The sequence below is a fragment of the Heptranchias perlo genome, unplaced genomic scaffold, assembly GCF_035084215.1.
Source record: "Heptranchias perlo isolate sHepPer1 unplaced genomic scaffold, sHepPer1.hap1 HAP1_SCAFFOLD_552, whole genome shotgun sequence".
NCBI classification, from domain to species: Eukaryota; Metazoa; Chordata; class Chondrichthyes; order Hexanchiformes; family Hexanchidae; genus Heptranchias; species Heptranchias perlo.
In genome coordinates, this window is record NW_027139573.1 from 53,850 (window position 1) to 68,433 (window position 14,584).

At 48.7% G+C, this 14,584-nt stretch overlaps 1 pseudogene; it reads left to right on the forward strand.

Moving 5' to 3' along the window:
* The first annotated feature begins 1,013 nt into the window (after positions 1–1,013).
* On the forward strand, positions 1,014–14,340 carry LOC137315669 (zinc-binding protein A33-like; annotated as a pseudogene).
* The last annotated feature ends 244 nt before the right edge of the window (positions 14,341–14,584 follow it).

The window sequence follows — 14,584 nt, forward strand, 5'->3', positions numbered from 1 at the left end:
TCCTGGGACGCTGGTCACCATTATAAGGTCACACATTGCTCGCTGTTGTCTGCCCTTAGAGGGCCAGAAATCAGGAGGAGCATCTCACTTCTCCACCCTGGGGAGGGGAGGGAGGCTGCCCATTTCGGCTGAAGATTTTAATGTTAAAAATTGCTGGCGATTCACCTGTGGCCCTTTCCTAATGTCTCTGCCACTGATTGCCATTCAGAGACCAGTATTAGGCTCACAACTCCATCCTAGTCCAGGACAAAGCAGTCCACTTGATCGGCATCCACGACCTTAAACTTCCTCCACCACCATGGCTGCAGTGTGTACCATCCACAGGATGCTCTGCAGCCACTCGCCAAGGTTTCTTCGACAGCACCTCCCAAACCGTGACCTCTACCACCGAGAAGGACAAGAGCAGCAGGCGCATGGGAACAACACCACCTGCACGTTCCCCTCCAAGTCACACACCATCCCGACTTGGAAATATATCGCCGTTCCTTCATCGTCGCTGGGTCAAAATCCTGGAACTCCCTTCCTAACAGCACTGTGGGAGAACCGTCACCACACGGACTGCAGCGGTTCAAGAAGGCGGCTCACCACCCCCTTCTCAAGGGCAATTAGGGATGGGCAATAAATGCCGGCCTCGCCAGCGACGCCCACATCCCGTGAATGAATTAAAAAAAAGAATATGGGGGTGATTTTAAAATGTTCGCCCGCTTCCTGCAGGTGTACTTTCTCCTGGCCTGTCGTACTGGTGGAACTGGTGGGATTTTTGGCAGGGGATGGGGTGGAGATGTGATCCTGCCAGTCTTTGTGATATCACCATGGAAGGGGTGCAGCACAAGAGACCTCGCAGGAACAGGGTCCCAGTCCAAATTCCAGCCCTCCCCCCTCAGACTCAGGAATTTTGGGGCCATTGTGTTTTGCACGTTTGACATTCAAAGAAATAAAGATTTGCCAGACAGTTTTGTTTGCTGACAGTGTCCCTTTCAGAGGACAGATTGTGAAGTGAGTTTCACAATAAACTGAGGGAAATGAAACTGAAAGTAAAGTGAGCGACAGAATAAGGAGCAGGAACTGAGATGGCCGTCAGCAAACAGATCGTAACCCTGAGTGAGGATTTAACCTGCTCCGTCTGCCTCTCTCTGTTTGTGTAGCCGGTGCGGCTGGACTGTGATCACAACTTCTGTAAATCCTGTATCGAGAAGTGTTGGGACAAGCAGGGGGAGACCGTGTCCTGCCCGGAATGTCGGGTGGTTTTCCCCCGGAGAAACTACTGCAGGAACAGGGTGTTGGCCAATCTCTCCGAGAAAGCTCGGCAGCTGAACCTCAACCCAGAGAAAGGTCGGTCTCACTGTGAGGAACATAATGAGAAACTGAAGCTGTTCTGTGAGGAGGATGAGATCCTGATCTGTGCCAGTTGTGTAGATTCTCCCGCACATTCAGACCACAGGTTCCTGCCGGTCCAGAGGGCAGTTCAAAAGTACAAGGTAAGGGGTTTAAGTGAGCGACCCGTCTCCACGAAACGCAATAAGAGTAATATTGGTTAAGTGCCAGCATGAACTGATAGGGAGAGTGTCAGAAAGATTTGGCAGGGCCACGGGGGGAGAGAGTGTCTGTGTGAGAGGGTGGGGAGTTGGATGGGGTACAGTGTCTGTGTGTGAGGGTGGGGAGTTGGATGGGGTACAGTGTCTGTGTGAGAGGGTGGGGAGTTGGATGGGGTACAGTGTCTGTGTGAGAGGGTGGGGAGTTGGATGGGGTACAGTGTCTGTGTGAGAGGGTGGGGAGTTGGATGGGGTACAGTGTCTGTGTGAGAGGGTGGGGAGTTGGATGGGGTACAGTGTCTGTGTGAGAGGGTGGGGAGTTGGATGGGGTGCAGTGTCTGTGTGAGAGGGTGGGGAGTTGGATGGGGTACAGTGTCTGTGTGAGAGGGTGGGGAGTTGGATGGGGTGCAGTGTCTGTGTGAGAGGGTGGGGAGTTGGATGGGGTACAGTGTCTGTGTGAGAGGGTGGGGAGTTGGATGGGGTACAGTGTCTGTGTGAGAGGGTGGGGAGTTGGATGGGGTACAGTGTCTGTGTGAGAGGGTGGGGAGTTGGATGGGGTACAGTGTCTGTGTGAGAGGGTGGGGAGTTGGATGGGGTACAGTGTCTGTGTGAGAGGGTGGGGAGTTGGATGGGGTACAGTGTCTGTGTGAGAGGGTGGGGAGTTGGATGGGGTACAGTGTCTGTGTGAGAGGGTGGGGAGTTGGATGGGGTACAGTGTCTGTGTGAGAGGGTGGGGAGTTGGATGGGGTACAGTGTCTGTGTGAGAGGGTGGGGAGTTGGATGGGGTACAGTGTCTGTGTGAAAGGGTGGGGAGTTGGATGGGGTACAGTGTCTGTGTGAAAGGGTGGGGAGTTGGATGGGGTACAGTGTCTGTGTGAAAGGGTGGGGAGTTGGATGGGGTACAGTGTCTGTGTGAGAGGGTGGGGAGTTGGATGGGGTACAGTGTCTGTGTGAAAGGGTGGGGAGTTGGATGGGGTACAGTGTCTGTGTGAGAGGGTGGGGAGTTGGATGGGGTACAGTGTCTGTGTGAAAGGACGGGGAGTTGGATGGGGTACAGTGTCTGTGTGAGAGGGTGGGGAGTTGGATGGGGTACAGTGTCTGTGTGAGAGGGTGGGGAGTTGGATGGGGTACAGTGTCTGTGTGAAAGGGTGGGGAGTTGGATGGGGTACAGTGTCTGTGTGAGAGGGTGGGGAGTTGGATGGGGTACAGTGTCTGTGTGAGAGGGTGGGGAGTTGGATGGGGTACAGTGTCTGTGTGAGAGGGTGGGGAGTTGGATGGGGTACAGTGTGTGTGAGAGGGTGGGGAGTTGGATGGGGTACATTGTCTGTGTGAAAGGGTGGGGAGTTGGATGGGGTACAGTGTCTGTGTGAGAGGGTGGGGAGTTGGATGGGGTACAGTGTCTGTGTGAAAGGGTGGGGAGTTGGATGGGGTACAGTGTCTGTGTGAGAGGGTGGGGAGTTGGATGGGGTACAGTGTCTCTACTGGGTCTCGAGAGGGTAAAACTCCCTCGGTGAACTAAGACAGGGGGTTGGATGTTGGAGAATTACTGTTCAGGTTACTTTTGGTCTGGTTGATCTGTTTAAAATACAAATGTCATTGTAGGAACTTTGTTTGCACCAGTGTTGTTTGAGCTGATTTTTTAACATATAATATTTCTGCAATGTTAGATTCAGTTTTTAAGGGACGAACTCCCAAGGTTGCACACACAATGATTTTGTTTACAATGAGCCAGTTGCCTTGAACTGTTCTCAACCACGGTGACTTAAAATGTGAATGAACAATAGGAAGGTCAATGTGTACAATGTCAAACATGACGAGCCATTGTGTGAAGATCAGTCTGTGCAATACCTGAGGATCCAGGTATCCTCCCATTCCATTGTCCCAGCAGGGGGCTTAGCTGAAACCGACACATAAACGCTCTGCTGTTGCCTCATCAGTGGGTAGGTGTTCCACGGCAGGGGTCATAACATTGATTGACAGTTCAGTGGGAGGAATTCTCCATCTCATAGACTTACGGCAGGTGACAAATAAGTCTCTCTCTCTCTCTCTCCCAGACAGGGAGAGTGAGCTGTGTTCTCACATCAGCAGTGAGAAGCTGTCCACAAATTCAAAGTCTGGACCAGCTCATTTGAAGAGCTTAGCTAGAGAAGGTTTGAAGAGTGTTGTATCTTTATTGTATTTAATAACTGGGGAGTGAGGGATCTGATTGTTTTCAGTGTGAAAGCCGTATAGACTTGAATGGAATTACATACAATGTACAGCAGAGAAACAGGCCATTCGGCCCAACAGGTCCATGCCGGCATTTATGCTCCACACAAGCCTCTTCCCACCCCTCTTCTAACTTTATCAGCACATCCTTGTGTCCCTTTCACCCTCATGTGATTATCTCGCTTCCCCTTAAACGTCTCTGTACTATTCGCCTCAACTACTCCTTGTGGTAGTGAGTTCCACATTCTAACTACTCTCTGGGGAAAGAAGCTTGTTCTGAATTCCTTATTAGATTAATTACTGACTATCTTATATTTATGGCCCCTCGTTCTGGTCTCCCCCACAAGTGGAAACATTTTCTCTCCGTCTACCCTATCAAACCCTTTCATATATTTAATATAACATAAACCAGTTGTTGGTTTGAAGCTGTGCCTGGTTTGATTGGGTACTTTTCACTCTGCCTCTTGGAAAGAAAGGGGTACACACTAGTAACACATGTAATATTCCCTGAACGTCCGATCCCACTGTTTTGGAATACAATGGCTGACATTGAAATGGATTATGATGAGATCTGATTCCATTTTTAGGACCAGCTGAAATTGTCCTTGGATTCCATGGAGGATGAAAAGAAAAGTAAAAGTGAATTAAAACGGCGGCAGGAGGAGAAGATTTCAGAACTGAATGTAAGTCCTACTTACGTCACCTTTAAACACTGCGGCCCTTTAACAACCTGCAGCTTAAATGATCTCTCTCACCATCTTAGGAGCTCACAGGATCCCTGGAGCAAGACATCGCTGCACAATTTGCCAAAATTCATCAATATCTTGAAGACAAAGAGAAACATTTAATGGAAGAGCTGAGGAGGCAAAAGGAGGAAGATCTACGCCCAATGGAGAAGAACTTGAAAAGAATTGAGGAGGAACTGAGATCACTTGAGGAGAACATATTGAACCTTTGTGCAGACATCGAGCAGCAAGACAGTATCTCTTTTCTCAAGGTGATCCTTTATAAACCAATCCCCAACCTGTTGGTGTAAGTGTAAACAGCACATTATAATAGGGCTCAAACCACATCACAACATTGCACAACGTGCAGTATAACTGAGGACAAACAGGTATCAGTCCAGTTTGAGCTCTGACTGTGGAGGAGACTGTCTGAACCTGTCAGGTATAACAGTATCTTCCTGTATAACTGGAACCAGATGACAATGTCCAAAAAAGGACTGTTACAGAAGAAATGGGCTGCATCGAGACCAAGGAGGGGTAAAGAGACTTGTGGGGAACATTGAGGCAGCAATCGGAAATCATTCAAAGTAGATAGGTGGAGGGAGGAAAGCAGATTCAGCCGAGACAAGTCGTAGAGCAGAAGGTCGTTGGCAGCGGGTCGAGACACAGAAGGGTATAAATTCGCCAAAGACGGTCGTGCAAAACAGGCGATAACGAATCGACAGCCTGTTTTACATTGCACCCAATTTTCATTTGCAGTCAATGGACTGACTCGTCCATACAGGTCAGAGAAAGTTGTGATCACACTGTGCAGTTACTCTGATCAGACCCCACTTTGAATAGAGGGATAGAATTCAAAAGCAGAGAGGTTATGTTAAACCTGTATCAAACCTTGGTTAGATCACAATTAGACTACTGTGAACAGTTGTGGTCTCCATAAACAAGATATAGAGGCACTGGAGAAGGTACAAAAAAGAATCACAAGGACGATAACAGAACTGAGAGGTTATAACTATCAGGAAACATTGAACAGGCTGGGGCTCATTTTTATTATTTGTTCATGGGATGTTAGCGTCGCTGGCGAGGCCAGCATTTATTGCCCATCCCTAATTGCCCTTGAGAAGGTGGTGGTGAGCCGCCTTCTTGAACCGCTGCAGTCCTTGTGGTGAAGGTTCTCCCACAGTGCTGTCAGGAAGGGAGTTCCAGGATTTTGACCCAGCGACGATGAAGGAACGGCGATATATTTCCAAGTCGGGATGGTGTGTGACTTGGAGGGGAATGTGCAGGTTGTGTTGTTCCCATGTGCCTGCTGCCCTTGTCCTTCAAGGTGGTAGAGGTCGCGGGTTTGGGAGGTGCTGTCGAAGAAGCCTTGGCGAGTTGCTGCAGTGCATCCTGTGGATGGTACACACTGCAGCCACTGTGCGCCGGTGGTGAAGGGAGTGAATGTTTAGGGTGGCGGATGGGGTGCCAATCATGCTTTGTCCTGGATGGTGTCGAGCTTCTTGACTGTTGTTGGAGCTGCACTCATCCAGGCAAGTGGAGAGTATTCCATCACACTCCTGACTTGTGGCTTGTAGATGGTGGAAAGGCTTTGGGGAGTCAGGAAGTGAGTCACTGGCCGCAGAATACCCAGCCTCTGACCTGCTCTTGTTGCCACAGTATTTATGTGGCTGGTCCAGTTAAGTTTCTGGTCAATGGTGACCCCCAGGATGTTGATGGTGGGGGATTCGGCGAAAAGAGAAGGCTGAGGGATGACCTGATCGAGATCTTAAAAATTATGAAATTGTTTAATAGGGGAGACATAGAGAATATGTATCCACTTGTAGGGGTGTCCAAAACTACGGGCCATAAGTGTAATATCGTCACTATTTCAGGAGAAACTTATCTCCCCAGAGAGTGGTTAGAATGTGGAACTCGCGACCACATGGAGTGGTTGAGGTGAGTCGCACAGATACAATCAAGGGGAAGCTGGATAAACACATGAGGGAGAAAGGAGCAGAAGGATATGTTGATTGGGTTAGATGAAGAGGGGTGGGAGGAGGCTTGTGTGGAGCATAAACACTGGCATGGACCAGTTGGGCCGAATGGCCTGTTTCTGTGCTGTAGATTCCACGTAATTCGAAATAATACTGTGCCTAGTTCTGGTCACCGAGAAGTAAGGCAGGGCAGAGGAGAGCAGTGAGGCCTGGTATCAAGGGTCTCAGTTATTGGGACAGACTGGAGAGACTTGAACACTTCACCCTGGAAAGGAGTGGTGTAATTTTGACACTGGGCGACAGTGTAAAAGGACCGATATCAGCTCAGTCACCTATTAAACATCTCTCCAGATTTGAAGTCAATAGAAATAAAAATGGGGAGAGGTGTTTAACGAGAGACCGAGCCAATATCGTCCGTGCTACATTATCGCCCAAAGTCTAAATAATCCCCGAGGTGTCCGAGAGGTGATTCTATCGCGGTATAAGGGATAGTAAACAGTATGGAAATGGTAAATCAAAATCATACTTTAATTGTTGGAGTCGGCCAAGGGGACACAGGGTCAAACGTGTAAATGTAATTTCGGGACTGATATCAGGAAGTTCCTCTCACACAACAGTAATGAGCAAATGGGCAGCGTTAGGACAGGAACCAATTAGATGATGCAATGTAGGGGGGCACCTTTAGTCATTCTAGATGGAGGAATTGATGGGCCAAATGGCTTCCCTCACCTGTAAATATCCGATGAACTCACCATCTGAATATCTCCCACAGGTTACTGAGGATTCTTCATTCAGGTTTTGAGAGTTTAGGCCCTATAGTTTGCTCCACTTTGCTTCTGTCCTGAGAACAGATTCATGTTGGGGTACAGTCCCATGGGTACTAGCCCTGGGAACAGAGACATGTTGGGGTACAGTCCCATGGGTACTAGCCCTGGGAACAGAGACATGTTGGGGTACAGTCCCATGGGTACTAGCCCTGGGAACAGAGACATGTTGGGGTCCAGTCCCATGGGTACTAGCCCTGAGAACAGAGACATGTTGGGGTACAGTCCCATGGGTACTAGCCCTGGGAACAGAGACATGTTGGGGTACAGTCCCATGGGTACGAGCCCTGGGAACAGAGAAATGTTGGGGTACAGTCCCATGGGTACTAGCCCTGGGAACAGAGACATGTTGGGGTACAGTCCCATGGGTACTAGCCCTGAGAATAGAGACATGTTGGGGTACAGTCTCATGGGTACTAGCCCTGGGAACAGCGATAGGCTGGGGTATATTTCTGTGGCTGCTGCACATCTATTGCACAAACAGTGAGCAACAGGAGGCTATTTGACTGTGTGGGCATCACAATGAACCTATTCCTGTTCTGGTCTGATGTCTCCACAGCTGCATGTTTCCCCAGAGCTGCCTGGAAGTGTCCAGGAGCTGGTACATAGGCTGTTGTCTCCCTATCGAAGGGATACTGAGGTTAGGTGTAACACCACTGACCCCAGCTCAGGGCTGCACAGACCAGAGACAAGCTCTGAGTTACTGGGAAAATATAGACCATAAATAAAAGGAAAGGCTCAGTGAACCTTCAAAGTCTTCAGCAGCAGAGGAGACCCTGTCCAGTGTATTCCAGGGGGTAACGGACATGGTGTCACATCACTGGAGCCCGTCAGTGAAAACTCCCCAGATCACATCACATTTCACTAAAACCACTGATGATACATCGGGAAGGAAAGAAAATAGTGGTGTTGGTGGCAGTGTTGATGAAGGGGAATATTGCAGTGCTGGAGAGAGAGGATGTCCCTGTGGGGCCAAGGACAGACTCTATTTGGTTAGATAGAGTTAAGAAACAATAGAGGTGCCAGTGCACTACTGCGTGTATTCGATAGGCCACCAAATAGTAGGATGGGTATAGAGGAGCAAATTTGCAGGGAAATTACAGAGAGGTTCAAGAACTGTAGAGTCGTGATAATAGGGGACTTCAACTATCCCAATATAGACTGGGATCGTAATAGTGTAAAGGGCAAAGAGGGGGAGGAATTTCTTGCTCAGTATGTTTCCGGCCCAACGAGGAAGGAGGCATTGCTGGATCTGGTTCTGGAGAATGAGGTGGGTCAAGTGGAGCAAGTGTCAGTGGGGGAACATTTAGGGAACAATGATCACAATATCATAAGGTTTAGATTAGTTATGGAAAAGGACAAGGAGCAAACTAGAGTAAAAATACTTAATTGGAGGAGGGCCAATTTCAGTGGGTTGAGAACGGATCTGGTCTGGGTAAATTGGAATCAAAGATTGTCAGGCAAAACTGTAATCGAACAATGGGTGGCCTTTAAAGAGGAGATGGTTCGGGTACAGTCGAGGTACATTCCCACGAGAGGGAAAGTTAGGGCAACTGAAGTCAGAGCTCCTTGGATAACGAAAGAGATAGAGAGTAAGATGAAGCAGAAAAAGGGTGTCTGACAGATGTCAGGTTGATAATACAAGTGAGAACCAGGCTGAATATAGAAAGTACAGAGGAGAAGTCAAAAGGAAATAAGAGGGGCAAAGAGAGAGTATGAGAATAGACTGATGGCCAATGTAAAAGGGAATCCAAAAATTTCCTATAGGCATATATTGGAAAATGGGTAGAAAAAGGAGTGGTGGGGCCAATTAGGGACACATGGAGGCAGAGGGCATGGCTGAGGTACTAAATGAATATTTGCATCTTTCTTTACCAAGGAAGAAGATGCTGCCAAAGTCACAGTAAAAGAGGAAGTAGTTGAGATACTGGATGGGCTATAAATTGATATAGAGGACACATGAGAAAGTATTTAAAGTCGATGAGTTACCCGGTCCGGATGGGATGCATCCTGGGTTGCTGAGGGAAGTAAGGGTGGAAATTGCGGAGGTACTGGCCAAAATCTTCCAAACATCCGTAGAGACGGGGGTGGTGCCAGAGGACTGGAGAACTGCAAATGTTACACCCTTGTTCAAAAAAGGGTGTAAGGATAAACCCGACAACTACAGGCCAGTCAGTTTAACCTTGGTGGTGGGGAAGCTTTTAGAAACGATAATCTGGGACAAAATTAATAGTTACTTGGACAAGTGTGGATTAATAAAGGAAAGCCAGCACGGATTTGTTAAAGGCAAATCGTGTTTAACTAACTTGATTGAGTTTTTTAATGAGGTAACAGAGAAGGTTGATGTATATATGGACTTTCAAAAGGCGTTTGATAAAGTGCCACATAATAGGCTTGTCAGCAAAATTGAAGCCCATGGAATAAAAGGGGCAGTGACAGCATGGATAGGAAATTGTTAAGTGACGGGAAACAGAGAGTAGTGGTGACCGGTTATTTTTCGGACTGGATGAAGGTGTGCAGTGGTGTTCCCCAGGGGTCAGTACAAGGACCATTGCTTTTTTTGATATATACTTAGACTTGGGTGTACAGGGCACAATTTCAAAATTTGCAGATGACATAAAACTTGGAAGTGTAATAAACAGTGAGGAGGATAGTGATCGACTTCAAGAGAACATTGACAGGCTGGTGGAATGGGCGGACACATGTCAGATGAAATTTAACACAGAGAAGTGTGAAGTGATACATTTTGGCATTTACAAAACACTGCTTCAGCCACAACTGGAGTATTGTGTCCAATTCTGGGAACCGCACTTTAGGAAGGATGTGAGGCCTTAGAGAGGGAACAGAAAAGATTGACTACAATGGTTCCAGGGGAGAGGGACTTCAGTTACCTGGATAGACTGGAGAAGTTGGGGTTGTTCTCCTGAGAGCAGAGAAGGTTGAGAGGAGATTTGATAGAAGTGTTCAAAATCATGAAGGATTTTGATAAAGTAAATAAGAGAAACTGTTCCCATTGGTCGAAGGGCCAAGAACCAGAGGACACAGATTCAGTGATTGGCAAAAGAACTAAAGGTGACATGAGGAAAAATGTTTTTACACAGCGAATAGTCATGATTTGGAATGCGCTGCCTGATAGGGTGGTGGAAGCAGATTCAATCGTGGGCTTTCGAAAAGGAATTGGATAAATACTTGAAGGGGAAAAAAGTTGCAGGGCTATGGGGAAAGAGTGGGGGGAATGGGACTAACTGGATTGTTCTTACAAAGAGCCGGCACGGGCTCGATGGGCCGAATGGCTTCCTTCTGTGCTGTAACGATTCTATGATTAAAATGTACGATCCAAATAATACGGTATATTTATTAAAATGTACAATCCAAAGAGTACGGTATATTTATTAAAATGTTTCTGATTCTCTGTCCTGCAGGAACTGAAAAGATTGAGAGAAAGGTGAGTACCCAATCCAAACCCAGACTCGGTCTTACACTGTGATCACAGATTGTATCCAGCAGTGAGTGAGTGAATCAATCCCATTCAAACAGGTGCCTGGACAAAGGGGAGGGAGGAGAAGGTGCAGAGAGAGGGGAAGATCAAGAGAGATCGTCAGAGGAAGGTGAAGATCAAGAGAGATCGTCAGAGGAAGGTGAAGATCAAGAGAGATCGTCAGAGGAAGGTGAAGATCAAGAGAGATCGTCAGAGGAAGGTGAAGATCAAGAGAGATCGTCAGAGGAAGATGAAGATCAAGAGAGATCGTCAGAGGAAGGTGAAGATCAAGAGAGATCGTCAGAGGAATGTGATGATGAAGAGATACTGGTATCTGCAAGTCTGAAATACGCCGTGTTTCGAGGCCCTTTACTCTACGCAGTGTGGAAGGAAATGAAACAGATCATCTCTCCAGGTATGAAACGACTCCACAGGTTTGGGTGAACTTTCTGTAGAGTTTCCTGCTCTCTTCTCCCTCTCCTGAATGTACTGACTGTTGTTGTGTACCGATCACTGGGGCAGCAGTCTCTGGTACCTCACTCAAGGGGCCGTTCTTTTTGTGTGACCTCAGATTGAGCGATTCAAGTAGAGACAGAATCAGAACATTTTCTCATTTGAATCCAGACACTCGCACTTTCCAGTAGGGTTTACTGGACAGTGGTCAGACTGAGACCCCCCTGACCCAGGGTTCACTGGACAGTGATCAGACTGAGACCCCCCCTGACCCAGGGTTCACTGGACAGTGATCAGACTGAGACCCCCCCTGACCCAGGGTTCACTGGACAGTGATCAGACTGATACCCCCCTGACCCAGGGTTCACTGGACAGTGAACAGACTGAGACCCCCCTGACCCAGGGTTCACTGGACAGTGATCAGACTGAGACCCCTCTGACCCAGGGTTCACTGGACAGTGATCAGACTGAGACCCCCCTGACCCAGGGTTCACTGGACAGTGACCAGACTGAGACCCCCTGACCCAGGTTTCACTGGACAGTGATCAGACTGAGACCCCCCTGACCCAGGGTTCACTGGACAGTGACCAGACTGAGACCCCCTGACCCAGGTTTCACTGGACAGTGATCAGACTGAGACCCCTCTGACCCAGGGTTCACTGGACAGTGATCAGACTGAGACCCCTCTGACCCAGGGTTCACTGGACAGTGATCAGACTGAGACCCCTGGCTGACTGTTTTCCTCTGCCTGGTCTGTAATATCTGTTCACTGAACACACTGGAGTCCAGGAATATATCGAACTGTACACTGTACCCAGTCTGCACTATTTACTGATACAGAAATTATAGACTGGTGTCTAAAATATTTAACATGATGTCATTTTTATTTCCCCAGTCCCAGCCTCACTGACCCTGGACCCAAACACAGCTCATCGTCGGCTCATCCTGTCTGAGGACTGGACCAGTGTGAGACTCGGTGACAGAGAATTACAGCTTCCCGATAACCCGGAGAGATTCGATTCAGGTCCTTGTGTCCTGGGATCACAGGGATTCACATCAGGGAAACATTACTGGGAGGTGGAGGTCGGGGACAAGACTCAGTGGGCCGTGGGTGTGGCCAGAGAGTCAGTTAACAGGAAGGGAACGATATCACTGGGGCCTAAACGTGGATACTGGGCCGTGTTCCTGAGTAATGGGAATGAATATGAAGCTCTTGAAAGCCCATTTGTCCCACTGACCCTGAGTGTGAAACTCAGGACCATCGGAGTTTACCTGGACTATGAGGGAGGACAGGTGTCATTTTACAATGCTGATGATATGTCCAATCTCTACACTTTCACTCACACATTCACTGAGAAACTCTTTCCTTATTTCTATCCGGGATTGTACGATGAGGGTAAAAATACTGCTCCCCTCAAACTGCGTCATTTCAAACTGTAGCTTCCTAAACTGATGAGTCAGAGTACAGTGAGAATGGGTGCAATATTTAACCCCCACGATGGGCGGGGGAGGGCCGGGGTGGGGGGGGTTAAAAATGTAAGATTGCAAAACGCGACCCGAACCCGCTGCATACACGCCGGCCGCCATTTTTACAGCGGCGGGTTGCGTGGTGAGCCTGTGTCCCGCTCTCGAGAGGTGAGACATCTCATTATTACCGGTACGACCCCCTCCTCCACTTCAAACCCCGATCCCTCCTCCCTCCCGATCCCTTCCCCCAATCCCTCCCTCCCGATCCCACCCCCTTTCAACCTGCGATCTCTCCGTTTCTCCCTCCCGATCCCTTCCCCCCAATCCCTCTCTCCCGCTCCCTTCCCCCCAATTCCTCCCTCCCGATCCCACCCCCTTTCAACCTGCGATCTCTCCGTCTCTCCCTCCCGATCCCTTCCCCCCAATCCCTCTCTCCCGCTCCCTTCCCCCCAATCCCTTCCCCCCCAATTCCTCCCTCCTGATCCCACCCCCTTTCAACCTGCGATCTCTCCGTCTCTCCCTCCCGATTGCCAGTCCAACTTTCCCTTCCTTCAAGCCCTGATCTTTCCCGATTGCCGGGCTCTGTCCCCAGTTGTCCTCAGATGTGGTCTTCTACCGCAGGCTTTCCCACGGATAAGAGACTGGAATTCCAGAGAGGCTGTTAGACTCTCATTGTATATTGGGAGTAATGTATCTCAATATGTGGAAGCTGTACTGTAATCACACAAAGACTTTCACAACAAATAAAGAGTTTTAAAAGGAACAGAAAAGGTGCAGAGTGAACCCATCACAGGAGCAGGGGCTGAACTGGTCGGTCAAGGTCCTGATGTACTGTATTTGGACACAGGCAGCCTGGCATCATTGATGTGTTTCAATTCCCAGTAAATTCCAGAGCTGAGTTCCCGGTCGATGGGCTGGGACCCATCGTGTGGGGTGAACGAGCGCAGGTCAAATCGGGCAGGGGGCCAATCCCTTTCACACCCGGTCCCCACCGGATTCTGGCTGAGCGACATCTTTAACCAGGACTTCCATTCGATGCCACTTTGTCCTCCTGAGAAACGGGTGAGAGTCTCGAAAGTCCTGAATATTTCTCAAGGGATGGGAATGTGCCACGTTCGGAGATTTCCCAGTGGCTGTTCGACCATGAAAACTGGGCATTGCCATCCTTCGAGGGATTGGTTCCTCAAAGGAGTTTTGCCCCCTGCAGTGCTTTTGATGCACTGTTATTTTCCCTTTACCTCTTCTGCACTTTTTTCTGTCATCAATATTCAGAAGTGGGGATTAATCGGGATGATTCCCTTTCGGTCTGTGGTGTTCTGCCCCGAGGGCAGCTCCGAACTCAAGTCTCACACAGGAGGCTCTTGAACTGCTCACCAGGCAAGAGAAGCTGAGAAGGTTTCCATTTGCCTTCCTCATGGTTCTTATCTGCGGAGAACCTTCTCCCAGGTGGGCAGCAACCAAGGCTACAGACCCCACAGGAAACAGACACATCTCTCAGGATAGAGTTACAGGGAACTGACTGACACATCTCTCAGGATAGAGTGACAGGGAACAGACACATCTCTCAGGATAGAGTTACAGGGAACTGACTGACACATCTCTCAGGATAGGGTTACAGGGAACTGACTGACACATCTCTCAGGATAGGGTGACAGGGAACTGACTGACACATCTCTCAGGATAGGGTTACAGGGAACTGACTGACACATCTCTCAGGATAGAGTTACAGGGAACTGACTGACACATCTCTCAGGATAGAGTTACAGGGAACTGACTGACACATCTCTCAGGATAGGGTTACAGGGAACTGACTGACACATCTCTCAGGATAGAGTTACAGGGAACTGACTGACACATCTCTCAGTCAATGGTGAAGATAATTGGACAGGATGTATATCTGCAGCTGATTCACTATTGCTCG